Source organism: Notamacropus eugenii, chromosome 5 (genome assembly GCF_028372415.1).
Source record: "Notamacropus eugenii isolate mMacEug1 chromosome 5, mMacEug1.pri_v2, whole genome shotgun sequence".
Classification (NCBI taxonomy): domain Eukaryota; kingdom Metazoa; phylum Chordata; class Mammalia; order Diprotodontia; family Macropodidae; genus Notamacropus; species Notamacropus eugenii.
Genome location: NC_092876.1, coordinates 95509058 through 95523311, shown reverse-complemented (window position 1 = coordinate 95523311; position 14254 = coordinate 95509058). Strand labels below are relative to the sequence as shown.

Genomic DNA, 14254 nt, shown 5'->3' with positions numbered 1-14254 from the left:
CCTTTACACTATGACTGAGAGGTAAAGCAGGAACAGGAATCCAGGGCAAAAATTAAAAAAAAACAACCCACTCATCTTTTTGTCTTAATTAGTGGTCAATAAATTAAAGAATGGGACCTCTTTCCCTATTTACAAACGTTTTCAGACTTGAAAGTAGAATCAGAATGCTCATTGTCCTTCAGAAGAGTAAACCCATTGGACTTCAGAGAGAGAGAACTCTGAATCTCCCCAAGTTATTGCTTTTTAATAATCATTTCTCTCAAAGTGGATTTGTTTATGTTTTCTTATACTTTCCCCTTCTCACTCCCCTAGAGTGAAATAATAAAGTGAGATATCCCATGCCAGGGATAGTTTGCCCAGAGGAGAGTCCACTTCCTTCTGACACACCCAGTGGACTTCTCTAGTCTTTACTTATTTCATCCTTGTCACCTGAGACATAATACTTCTTCTCACTGTTCTCTCTTGTTTCCTTCTGGAAAGGAATGGTCTGTATGTCTAGTGTGAAGAGACTGAACAGCCTGAGGAAAGGGTCATAGAGGGAACTGTTAAAGATAAGTGCCCTATTACTGCTTACATATGAAGACTGAATCTCTTTCACCCACTCATTCAGAGGATGGAGACAAGGATCTTCTCCTGTTGTTTTCCTGCGGTTCTCACAGAATCATAGAGAAAGACCCCTCATCTAGTCATCTTAGAGAATCATCTTAGAGAAAGACCCCTCATCTAGTACAGAGGGGCTGACCTTGGGGCCAAAACATTTCCCAGGGTGGCCCAACCAGATTCAGATGGGGATGTTTAATAAAATGAATAAAAATGCAGTACAACATAGAAAATGTTAAGTTGTGATTTTCTACATCAATATGGACCTTAAGAGATTCATTTGTATTTGAGTTTGGTCAAGTCCAACCTGTACGTCATCAGGCCTCTCTATTACTCATGGGCTTCTTTGAAATCTACATATACACATTAATGTATACATATATGTACATATGGAGAGATCAAATTTATTTTTACATTATTATTTCTCCTTTACCTGCCTCCCAATAGAACAATAAAAACCAAAGCACAAAAGTAAAACCCTCTCCTTCCTCGTCTTCAAATTCTGAAGTTCAGCTAGTATATCCCTGCCTTCCTCTCACCCTCCAACCTTCTTTATCCCACCCACCCATAGCACTGTGGAGGTGCCAGGTGATGCCTTAGGTAGAACAATAGGCTTGGAATCAGGAGACCTGAGTTCAAATTTAGCTTTAGATGCTTTTTAGCTACGTGACCCTGAGCAAGTCACTTAACTGTTGTCTGCCTCAGTTTCCTTAACTGTAAAGTGGAGAGAACAATAGCACCTTACTCACAGGGTTGTTTTAAAGATGAAATGAGATAATATTTGTAATGTGCCTAAGGATACCTGCTCCATATTAGATGCTTAATAAATGCTCGTTTCTTTCCTTGCTTGTTTCCCCCCTCCCTCTGTATCTCAAGTTACTCTCCTATGAACATTCTTCAGTTTCTCATTGTTATTCGTAAAATGAGGGTTTCCTCTTTATCCCCCAACAGAATACAGAGATCCCACCCTGGGTTGTCCAGGGCAGAGTGGAGAAGGACTGACCAATCCTTCTTTTTGTATCCTATGCCTCTCTTTATGAATCCTAAATTTGCACTGGCTATTTTGTGTCATTTGTCACACTTTTGACTCATAATGACTTGCAATGCAATTGCAGATATCTTTCATATAAACTGTTGTATATCCATGTTTCCCCCCACCTTTCTGGGACTTGTGAACTCGGTGTTTTTTTGAACCCAGGCATAGGAATGACCATCTGTCCAGGCTCTGCCTATGAAGGGAGATTGTGTCCAGCCTGTGCTGGACTTGCCCCCAATGAAGGTCAGGTACACAGACTCTTCAACTGATGGTCATTCAGGCAGTTGTGAAGAGGGCATTAGAATGGCAAATCTTAACCTTATTTCAGATGCAAGAGATGAGCTTTTAAAAAACATCCTTCAGTAATTTCTGTACACACACACACACACACACACACACTCACAAACACAAATGCACACACAAACACTCACAGAGTCAGTCAGTAACACACACCAAAACATGGGAGTAAGGATGGGAGGCAGAAGTAATAAGAAGAAGGTACTTGAGTGAGGTTATAGTCATCAGGGTTACAAAGAAATTCATCTAAAGATTGAACTGAGAATATAGTAGTCAGGGTTACAAAGAAATTCAGGTAAAGACTGAACAAAGTGTCTTTGTGTTTTCACAGCCTTTCACAATCTGTTGGGTTAAGTGCAGAATCCAAGAGAGCACTGGCCAACCTAAAATCAAGGAAATCTTTTCCCGTCATTTCAGAACAATATCCAGCCATTAACAATCTTTCACTCAGATGATGAAGACACAGTACACTCTTGATCCACCTACTTACTGAGTGACTTTGAAAAAGTCATTTTTCCTTTATGAGCACCAATTTTGTTTTCCATTTTGAAGAGACTTGTGATTTTTCATATTAATCAATAGGATATATGTGATGAATATGCTAATAGATTAGAGTCTCAGAATTGATTCTTCTGGATTGAAAGTCAGACTTAGAATTCAGCTTGAAATGACCAATGAAACCCTTGACAACACTCTCACAATGACCTGATTCTTGTGGCAGTGTACCTTAAGGGAAGGAAATCAAAGATTGTAGAACCTGTTCCTGTCACAGAATTCTGGTCCTGTTACCCACCAAGTAATAACTCCCATGGACCTAAAACAATCCTCTTCCCACAGGCCTCCAGGACCTCTGTAAGAAGGACTTGTGGGCTTGTAGTGAGAAATTACTCAGGCCCTGCAAAATGAGTGTTTGTAATCCACATTCTCTTTCCTTACCTGTCTTTTATGTATATAATCTCTCCATTTACTAGAGGATGATCTTTCTCCTGAGAATAAGCAGAGCAGCTCCCTTGGTGGTGAATGGGATAAGGCTGTAAAGTGAAGAGGATGCAGGGAGGGGAATTAGAGATAGAGAAACAGTGGAATCCTTTGTCAGCCTGGCTACTATGAAACCCAAACATAATTTTCTTTCCTGAGCCTTCAGCTCTCTTCCCTCTCTTCTAAGAGCTGTCATTCCTGGTGCTTCTGGGAAAGCTGTCTTTCCATCCCCTTTCTTGGTTTTCCTTCTGGATTTCCTATCGATGTAACTCCTACCCAGCCTTTTAGGTCTGTTTGCAAGAATGCATGATCTAACAAGCCTAAGAAAGAACCCAAGCCTGGGAACGAATTGAGTGAGATGTGAAGAGGTCTTCCCTTAGCAAGCAGAAACGTATTCCAATTACACAAATCCAAAGCCCATACACTCTTCTACCTCTTCTATCAATGTGAGACATCAAGCATGAACCAGACTCCTTCCATAAAACTTGTATCAGTGTCAATAAACGACACTGCATCCATCCCATGTCTTCATTCCCCAGGTATCTGAAGATATCTTGAGCAAGTATGTTCCCAGAATGGGCCAGAACAGGAGGAGGGGGATGGGAGAACGGAAGAGTAATTCTAATGGAAACAGAAACACAGTCTTCTATGATCTAAAATGGCCTTGGATTCCACAGTATGGAATTGCTCCTCTTACCCTCAATCTATGCAATGGTAGAAGATTTAGTGCATTCACCTCATATTTATTAAATATTAAGGATGATAAATTTAAAGCTAAAAGAGACCTTAGAGATCGAGTCCAACTCCTTACTTTTGTAGATCAGAAAACAAAGGGAGGTAGAGGGTAAAATGTTTTTTCCAAAGCTAGTTAGTGACTGATAAAATCTGCATTTGAACCTAGGCCCCCAGATTTATATAGTTCTCAGAATGCTTAAAAATAACCAGCAGAGAAGACTAGGAGATAGTACGCCAAGAAATCTGATATTAAAGATATCTTTGTTTATTAAACCTCCTCATTTGGTGGAGAAGGAAAGAAAGAACTCTAAAACTATTGAATGTCAACAAGCTGGGGGGAATCTTCAGAACTGGAAAGTTCCTTCAGTTGTAGGACTCTTCCACTCCAGAGTCACTTCATTTTGTCCAGGAGATATTATTTCCACCTCTAACAACTTTTATTACCAATCCATGATTCTTTAAAAATATTTGTTTTGTCAGGACTTGAATGGAGTCATTTGGCAAGAAGAAAATTTAAGTGAATTGCACATGGTATAGATTCTAAGTCACCACCACAAAGAGTCCTCAACTCAGGGGGAGGGTCATGCGATGGTGGAGCCAAGATAGCAAAGTAACAGCACACATTTCTAGAGTGGTTCCCCCAAGGCTAGGGAAATACCTGCAAAAAATGGCTCTAAACAATTTGTGGAGGTGCAGAACCCACAGAATGATGGAATGTAACAAGTCTCCAGTTCAAGAGAGCCTGGGAAGTTGCCAACAAGTGTCTTGCTTCACACTAGGAGCATAGTGCAGTCCATTGTGGGCCATGCCAGCACAGATGAGATCTGAGTGGGCCTTCAGGGAACTGAATGTGGGGCACCTGTAGGAGTTTCCCAACTTCAGGACCCCAACATACCAAGGACAATTTGGAAAGTCAGTGGAAAAATCCTGTGGAACCAGTGTGGGAGAGTGGCTTGGTCTGGTTCCCCCTGGGTGGTAGAGGGGAAGGGGGCACAAGAACCTGCACCAGCCACAGCAGTAGAAGTGGCAGAGAAAGCAACTATTTCTGGACTTTTAGACCTGCAGCTTCTGGGAGAATTGTGCAGCTGACAGTATACCCTCCACCCCAACTGGAAGCAGAGATCTACCTTGACAAAGAGCTTGACAGTCAAGTAAATGGCTGGGGAAATGAGCCAAAATCAAAAAAAGAATCAGATTATAGAATCTTACTTTGGTGACAATGAAGATAAAAACAATTAAGCAGAAGGCAACTAAGTCAAAGCTCCTCCATCTGAAGCCTCCAAGAAAACATGAATTGGTCTCAGGCCATGGAAGACCTCAAAAAGAATTTTGAAAATGAAGTAAGAGAAGTACAGCAAAAATTGGGAAGACACATGAGAGTGATGCAAAAAAATTATGAAAAATGAGTCTAATGCTTGATAAAGGAGACCACAAAAAAATGCTGAAGAAAATAACATTAAAAAATGTACTAATTCAAATGGCAAAAGAGATACAAAAAACCAATGAAGAAGAGAATGCCCTAAAAAAGCAGAATTGGCAGATGGAAAAAGAGATCCAAAGTTCACTGAAAAAAATAATTCCTTAAAGATTAGAATGAAGCAAATGGAAGCAAATGACTATATGAAAAATCAAGATACTATAAAACCAAACCAAATGATTGAAAAAATAGCAAATAATGTCAAATGTTCTCATTGGAAAAAACAACTGACCTGGAAAATAGATCCAGGAGAGACAATTTAAAGATTATTGAACTACCTGAAAGCCATGATCCAGAAAGAATCTGGACACCATCTTTCAGGAAATTATCACGGAAAACTGCCCTATTATTCTAGAACCAGAGAATACAATAAAATACTGAAAGAATCCACTGATTGATTCCTAAAAGGGATCCCATAAGGAAAACTTCTAGGAATATTGTAGCCAAATTCCAGAGTTCCCAGGTAAGGAGAAAATATTGTAAGCAGTCAGAAAGAAACAATTTGAGTGTTGTGAAAATACAATGAGAATAACAGAAGATCTGTCAGCTTTGACATTATGGAATCAGAGGGCTTAGAATATGATATTCCATAGGTTAGAGGAGCTAGGATTAAAATCAAGAATCAGCCACCCAGCAAAACTGAGTGTAATACTTCAGGGGAACAAATGGTCATTCAATGAAATAGAGGATTTTCAAAGATTCTTGATGAATTGACCAGAGCTGAATAGAAAATTTCATTTTTCAACAGAAGAATGAAGAGAAGCATGAAAAGGTAAGCAGGAAAGAGAAATCATAAGGGACTTACTAATGTTGAGCTGTTTACATTCCTACATGGAAGGAAATAACTCTTGAGACTTCTCAGTAAAAGGGGAGTTAAAGGGATTATATACATGTAGACAGAGGCCACAGGGCAAGTTGAACAGAAGAGGATGAAATGTAAAAAAAAAATAACATTAAGAGGTGAGAGAGGAATATATTGGGAGGAAAAAGGGAGAAGGAGAATGGGGCAAATTATCTCTCACATAAAATATTCAAGAAAAAGCTTTTTCAATGGAAGGGAAAAGAGGAGAGATGACAGGGAAAAAGTGAATCTTACTTTCATCACATTTGGCTTAAGGAGGGAATAACATGCATAGTCAATTTGCTATGAAACTCTATCTTACCCTATGGGAAAGTAGGGGAGAAGAGGATAAGTAGGGGTTGGGGGATGTTACAAGGGCGGGCTAATGGGAGGAGGAAATGATTAGAAGTAAATACTTTTGAGGAGGGATAGGGTCAAAAGAGAGAATAGAACAAATGGGGGTAGGATAGGTAGGAGGGAAATATATTTAGTCTTTCACCACATGACTTTTATGGAATTCTTTTGCATAACTACACAAGTATAACCTATATTGAATTGCTTGCCTTCTCAGAGGGGATGGGTAAGGAGGGAGCATGGGAGAAAAGTTGGAACTCAAAGTTTTAAAAAGAAATGTTAAAAATTGTTTTTAACTGGGAAATAAATTATACAGGCAATGAAATATAGAAATCTATCTTGTCCTCCAAGAAAATAGAGGAGATAGGAATAGGAAAAAGGAGAGGTGTGATAGAAGGGAGGACAGATTGGAGGAAGGGGTCACCAGAATGCACGCTATCTTGGTGTGAGAGTAGAGGAGAGATGGGGAGAGAATTTGGAACTCAAGACCTGGTGGAAATGAATGCTGAGAAGTAAAATAAATAGGGATGTAAAAATAAAAAATAGAAATTCAAATTTGAAAATAAAAACTAAAAACTAACAAATTTTATTGAATTTGTGATGTAATTTTTCCCAACTATTTTCATAGATCCCCTGAAATCTACCCATAGTCCCTTGTTTGAGATACCTTGTTCCAACAAGTACTTAAAGAGAAGATTTTCTCCTAGGGCTGAGATTTTGACCCCATTTTTCCCTCAAATTCCTCCCTCCACTGGCTTTTGCTTGCCATAGTAGTAGCTTCCCTTATTGTCCATTTTGGAATTTCTGTCTTTAATGTAATTCTTTACGCTAGTTTCCAAGGAAGACAATGTTCCACAAACCCTGGTGCACTAACATTATATAGTGCAAATAATGAGATTCAGGGTGAGCCCTACACTATTAGGGTCCCAGTGTCATCTGGAAAGAAGTCTTGGACTGAACCCATATTTTAGTCCAGTGGGAAAATTTTATTATGATGTTTATAAAGTGTGTAGAGCTCCTTAAAGAACTAGCAACCTAATGGGGCTGACTCTTGTACAAAGTTCTGGGTAAAATGCCTTCTCAGTACATTCAAAAATTTCTTGTTCCTTTAAGGACTGAGCACTCCCTAACCACTCCTGGATCCTGCCTCGGAGCACCTACTTACCATACTTGGCTCACAATTCAATGAACATTTTTACTATATAAATTTTAGCACAACCCTGTAAGGTTGCAAGTTCCCTAAAAGCAACTTTGTATTCCTTCATTACAATATAAGGAAAAAAGTTTTTACCTTTCTAATTTTGTGATTTCACTCTAAGCAGCACAAATACTGCTCATAAGAGGCAGTGGATGGGGTACCAGGCTTGGATTCAGGAACAATCATCTCTCTGAATTCAGAGGTGCCCTCAGATACCAGCTGTGTGACCCTGTGTATGTCACTTAACTCTGTCTGCCTCAGTCCTCATCTGTAAAATGAACTGGAGAAGAAAATGAGAAAGCATTCCAGTATCTTTGCCAAGACAATCTCAAATGGGGTCAAGTAGAATCAGAAGAGAGTAAACAACTGCTTTACACACACCTGTTGGTTCACAAGCAACTCTTGTTATGTTTAATATTGACTAGAGGGTTTCCTTCAAAGCTCAGCTCAGAGACCACCTCCTACCTAGTTCTAGAAATGTGAGTCATAGTTATAAGGGAAGAGTAGGATATTAGAAGGATGCCCACTAACACAGAGAGGACGGGCTGATGTATTTTTCTAGAAAAGAATTAAGTCGTCATTGGATTACAGATGAAGAGCTGAAATTGTGGGGGAAGAAACAACCATTTATTAAGCACCTGGAAGTTCAATTCTATTAGGTTTTATTGAGTCCCTATTGTATGCTATGCATTGTGCTAATGCTTTATAAATATTACCTGTGAAAAGGCAGACATGTCACAGGACATTTATTCTAATTCCTGCCCTGCATTTTACAGAAGAGGAAACTGAAGCCTATGGAGGTTAAGTGACTTGCCTAGGGTGGTGTAGAGAGTAACTGTCATGGGTACGATTTGAATCCAGGACCTCTGATTCTAAGTCACTAGGTCGATGTAAGCTGGAGGCTCAGCTGGAAGAAGGGAAGATGCAAATCTGGGCTTTGCGGGGCTCATACAGACTCCTCTCCCCAGTGTCATCCTCAGGGGCCCGGGCTCCTCTGACCATCTGCTGGGAATAGTGCAGGCCATTAAGAGTTAACAGTCAGAAAAAGAAGCCTGGCCCCAAGCCCCAACACTTTTCCTCTTCCCTCTAATGTGGCCAGTCCTCTGGAGGAAGGTTCTGGGGCGGAGCCCCGTGTTGCTGCTTGGTTCTGAGCTCCAGGGCCTTGACCTAGACCCTACTGATGCTGCTGGCCCTAGTCCATTTCATTTTCCCTTTCTCTTCCTTCATGTCCCACTTAGTCTGAGGCGGGGCAGCAGAGGGGCTGCCATGGCCGAGACCGCCCACTGCCGGCTGGCCAGGCACTTGGAGTGCTTGACATCAGAGGAGCTGAAGAAATTCAAGCTGTACCTGGTGGACTGTCCCCCCCGGGGCTGTCTGGAGGAGGCAGATCGCACAGAAGTGGCTGATGCCCTGATGTGTTCTCATGGAAAGCAACAAGCCTGGGAGCTGGCTCTGAGCATCTGGGAGAAGATGGGTCTGAGGGAGCTATGGGAGCGAGCCAGGAAGGGTAAGTATCCACCTAAGAACTGGGGATTCCCTCTCACCCTTGTGCAGCCCCCAAAGTTTCTTCCTTACTGCTTCCTTCCCACCTTCCTTCATTGCTCCCTCCCTCCCTTTTTTCCTTGCTTCCTTGCGATCCTCTTCTAGGGCTACTCCCAAACTAAACTTATATTCATTCTTTATAGATTTTTCTATTTACAAGTAATTTCCTACTAAGAAATGTAAGCTTCTTGAGGGCAGGCACTTTTTCATTTTATGTTCCTATCGTCCACACCTGGGCCAGTGTTTGTAGTGTCATAGGTCCTTAATAAGTATTTGATTAATAATTTTTGACTTTTGACTTTAGAATAGTAGGATTTCACTGGGATACATGATATAGGGCTGAGATGGGGAGGGAGGGACCCCTCTATGCTTCTTCCTAACAATCAAGATGTGAGAAGTAGAGTTGAGATACTAGACAGTAGAGAGGAAGAACATTTGGGCCAGGAGGAGACTTTGCTTGTGACTAGAGAATGATCAGAAGGAGGCAGTAGATGGGGAAGGAATTGAAGAGAAGGGGAGTTGGTAGATCTGGGAGAATGGAGATAGGGAGGAAATTTCAGCTGTGGTCTCACCTGAGGAAAGAGGGAAAGGGTGATGGAGCCCAGTGGAGAAAGGAGATAAAGTGAAATTGGGTCAGGCTTTCATTCAAGTATTTTATGTGAGCATAAAGAAAATGTCAAAGAAGATAATGATCAGACTGCTGAATTTAAGACAATTCCCTGGAGTCTGTACTGAGTCAGGAGAAAGGGTAGAAGTTTTTTATTTTTCAAAATGGGTGCTAAATGACATGCAGTCAGTCAGATGGCATGCACAACAGAAAGGATGAGAAAAAGTTGATTTTGTTAAGAAACCTTTTGTTGTTGAGTTATGACTCTTCATGAACCTGAGTGGGGCTTTCTTGGCAAAGATACTGGAGTGGTTTACCATTCTGTTCTCCCACTCATTTTGCATGTGAGGGACTGAAGCAGCCAGACTTAAGGGACTTGTCCAGGGTCACACAGCTACATAGTGTATGAGACCAGTTTTGAACTCAAGAAGATGAGTCTTCCTCACTTCACCTTGAGCCTTCTATCATTGTGCTATCTAGCTGCCACAGACCTTAATGAGTCTTTATCAAAAGGTCATCTCATAGACATGCAGAGACTGCTGGAATGGCCCATACCCTCTGCATGCCTATGTTCACTCCTATCTAGGACATGATATTCAGGTATCCTTAACGGGGATGGGGGGGAGAGAAGAAGCAGGAAACAGCAACAATTGTCATTTGAAGTTGTGAAATGCATACAGTGAAGTAGGATCTTTAAAACAGTAGTGTGATATTTGGGAGTCCATCTCTCCCTGGGTTTCTCAGAGTTCAGCCTTACCAGGAAGCACTGAGATCAAAAACACAATCTCTCTGTGTACTTAAAATTTCTTGTAGGTGCCCTGGTGTGTGTTCTATGATCTTGCCCACTTAATATCAGTCTCGAGTTTGAATATCTGGATGTAATCATTTAAAAGTTCGAAATTTCCCATTTATTCCCTTAGAATTTAAAGAAAAGAACCAAGTCTGGCAATATGAAATCAAGGTTCTAGCAAGCTGGAGACAAGAGGACCCTACATCTTCTGCTTTCTACTACCTGGGCAATGCAGAAGATCTTCCTGTTTCCTTGACAGGCAGATGAAGTCTCACTTCCTTCAAGAAGTCTTCTGTAACCATTAGCCTGCAGAGATTTCCCTTTCCTCCTGAGCTCCTGGTTCTCTACATGCCTTTAGTATTGGAGTGCCTGGCACGTTCAATGCTTGGTGACTAATTGATTCATTTCATATATTTAGCCTTTTAAAGCTTACAAATCATATCATTGTGTTTGTGTCATCCACCAGGCTTTATTTGTAGAGATTTGGTGCTTATTCCAACCCTTCAGGGCCCAAACTGGAATCCACCTCCAGCTCCATTCCTGTTGTCAGCTCCTAACCATCTGTTTATGAACCAGATTGGTCTCATCTTCTTCTGCTTTTCTTTCCTACAGAGGATCTTGGATTAGTTCCTGCTTCACTTCTTCCAGCCTCCTCAGATCAGTAACCACTGTCTGTATAAGTCTAGGCTAAGTTTTTTTTTTCTTCTGTCATCCTGAACCTTCGATTTTCTATTAAATGGGGTCCCACCAGTAAAATTTAAGGGGATATGCTGCAGAAACCTGCACGATTTCCCCAACCATTGATTGAATTAATTCTAGCAGATTATACCCTCAGGGAAGTGCAAGATGGACAAAAATCTGTCAGTGTTCCTTCTTAGTAATAGGTTGCAATGGTCAGGTCTACACCGTATTGCTGCTAGAGATAATAGACAAATGCAGGAGTTTATTGTTGAGGTAAATGACATGATCAGGTCTGTGCCTTATTAATGTCAGTTTTCTAGTAGTATGGTAGATAGAGAAGATTTCAGATGAGAAGCTGACTGATTAGGGGGCTAATATAACAGTGCAGGAGAGAGCTAGTGTCCTCTTATATCCAGTGACACTGACCTAGAGTTTCCATGAACAAGACTATCCATCTCTTGCCTCTTGTCATTTTCTCTGGTTGTCCCTCATGCCTGGGATCCTCTTCCCTCATCATCTCCTCCTACAGGTTTACCTGGCTTGCCTTCAGTCCCTGCTAAAATACCATCTATTATACTGAGGTTTTCCTGACACCCCTTAATGCTAATGCCTTCCTTCTATTAATTATTTTCTATTAGCTTGTATGTAGCTCATTTGTACATACGGTTTGCTAATTTCCCCAACAAGATTGTGAGTTCTGTGAGAGAAAGGACTATCTTTTTCCTCTTTGTGTCCTCAGTGCTTAGCATAGTGCCTGACATACATGACAACCTCAACAAATGTTTGTTGACCAATTAATGAGTGTTCTTATGCATATATGCATGCTTACTTATGCATGGACTTGCAGTAGATACATATGTATATGAACCTGGCATATTTAAAATCTATATTTACATACATACATAAGAGTTAACTCATGAACTCCCAGAAAGCCATTGGACATTCTAAATACTTTGTGCTTCACCCTATTTCACAAAATATGGCTCTTGACTCCCCCATCATTAGTGACTTTGCTTTTACTAATCCTCAAAATTATACACTGAATTTAAATCAGAGTTGCTCAGAGAAGTAATGCAGAGTAGATGTGTCAACAACGTGACCCCCCAGGTGTATGTAGCCCACAAGACTCCTGAGTATAGGTTGAAATGGATTAAAATGGTATTGGGAAATATTTAAATAAATTTGAAAATAATAATATGTAGGTATAATTATATTTTAAAATTTAAGTCATAGCAATCCTTCTCTATGGATTAGTAGTTTAACCTCAGTAATATAGAGGAAACTCATTTTCCTCTGACTACAAACCCTCATTCAGAAGAGTAGAAATGAGAAATTGTTTGTGAGATATAGACATGGGGACACATTTGATCAGAGCACAGACATTGAGGGGATAGTTAACATCACCAGTGCTGGGACCTGCTGGTGTCTTCTGGAGCTGTCATTGATAGATTTAGTACTACTCTCTTTCATATATTGTCCCTGTTGGGGGCCATGTCTCCAGGGCACCTTGATGAGTGGCATGGTTCCACTTCAGCTAGTCTTCAGCCCTACAGCTGTCTTTCTTGTTACCTAAAACAGGTGGGCCACCCAATACAGCTTCTTGGTGACACAGTGGATAGGGAGCCATGGGAAAAGACAGTCACTGGATGGAAGAGATCCTCTGATTCCTAGGGGTCTTCCCCCCTGTACATCTTCTGACAGTTTCAAAGGCAAAATTGAAGCCAGGGCTCTCCTGAATCCATGTCCAAGGCTGATTTTCTAGTGTTCCTTTTCTCTTCCATTACTGCTTTATCTTTTTACCTTTCATTGTGTCTCAGTGGCACTGAGAATCAGAGAGAAAAAGAAAATGTTCCCTGTATTCCAGATCAAGTCTTTTCACTTACCCTTTAAACTATTTTTTGATATTGGGACTGACCTTGCTTGTGATTCCAGCATTATCATCTACTTCTGGTTCCCTGAGCCAGGCAACTGGATCCATCTTGCCAACAATGACTTGTATGTTTCTTAGCTCTCCAGTTCATATCTAGTAGAATGTGACAGTATAGTCATGTGTTCACATGTACTAAGAGATCTATACATGTACTCAGCATATCCCCTCTTCCATCATTTCACCTCTTGGTAAAAAATCAACCTAATTGTCATGACAAGGTGTGAATGGTTAAATCTCCCTAGAGAGGAGGGGTAGGAGGGAGAGGGCAATGGTGAAAGAAAGACCAAGTCCTAAACTAGCACTAGGGAGCAGATAGGAAAGGCCTGGGAAAGAGTCAGTGCTAACCTATCCAATATCAAGGAGGGAGTGGGAAAGATATAGAGTACTGACTGGCCAACTCCATATTCCTCACTGTCACCCAAACATTACCCAGATGTTGGCATAAGACCAGGCTGAGGAACAGAACTAAAAGCAGTCACTTTTTTTTGTACTGCTGTTGTTCAGTCATGTCTGACTCCTTGTAGCCCATTTGGTGTTTTCTTGTCAAAGATCCTGGGGTAGTTTGTCATGTCCTTTTGAGCTCAGTGTAAAGATCAGGAACTGAGGCAGACAGGACCAAGTGACCTGCCCAAGGTCCCACTGCTAGCAAGTGTCTGAGGCCTGTTTTGAACTCAGGAAGATGAGTCTTTCTGATTTCTAGCCTAATGCTTAACAAACTGTGTCATTGCTGCCCCAGCAGCAACTTGGTCATGTGAACTCTACACAAAGGGTCTAGATTTTTTCTAATAAGTTTTAATAGTATCTTTCACATCTCCTAAACTTATCCCTAACACCTGGATATGTAGCTCTGGGTGCTACTTGTATAGGTAGAATATTTGAATCCTTTCTGAAAGGGCTTATGTTTATCATGTGTTAGTCAGCCTAGAGACATTTATCACGTATTTCCTGTATACTGCTGTGCTTAAGGCTGGAATACAAATAATAGTAAAAAGAAAGATTGTCTCTGCCTTCTAATAGCTTAGACTCTTAACAGGGGAAGGAGGCACACAAGAAGAAAGGGAAAAGTTGGATTTTGGGGAAGGCGGATTTCAGCTCAGAAAATGCCAGGACTCCCATGTGTTTAGAGCTGTCCAAAAAGTGAGAAGCAGGCTCATGACCTGGTGAGCTCTGATCACTGGGGGTTGTTAT

At 40.9% G+C, this 14254-nt stretch overlaps 1 protein-coding gene across 2 annotated transcripts in view; it reads left to right on the top strand.

The window, feature by feature from the left end:
- LOC140504873 (NACHT, LRR and PYD domains-containing protein 3-like) overlaps nucleotides 1-14254 on the top strand; it is a 396422-nt gene that overhangs the window by 231106 nt on the left and 151062 nt on the right. The gene's annotated exons all lie outside the window — the stretch shown is intronic.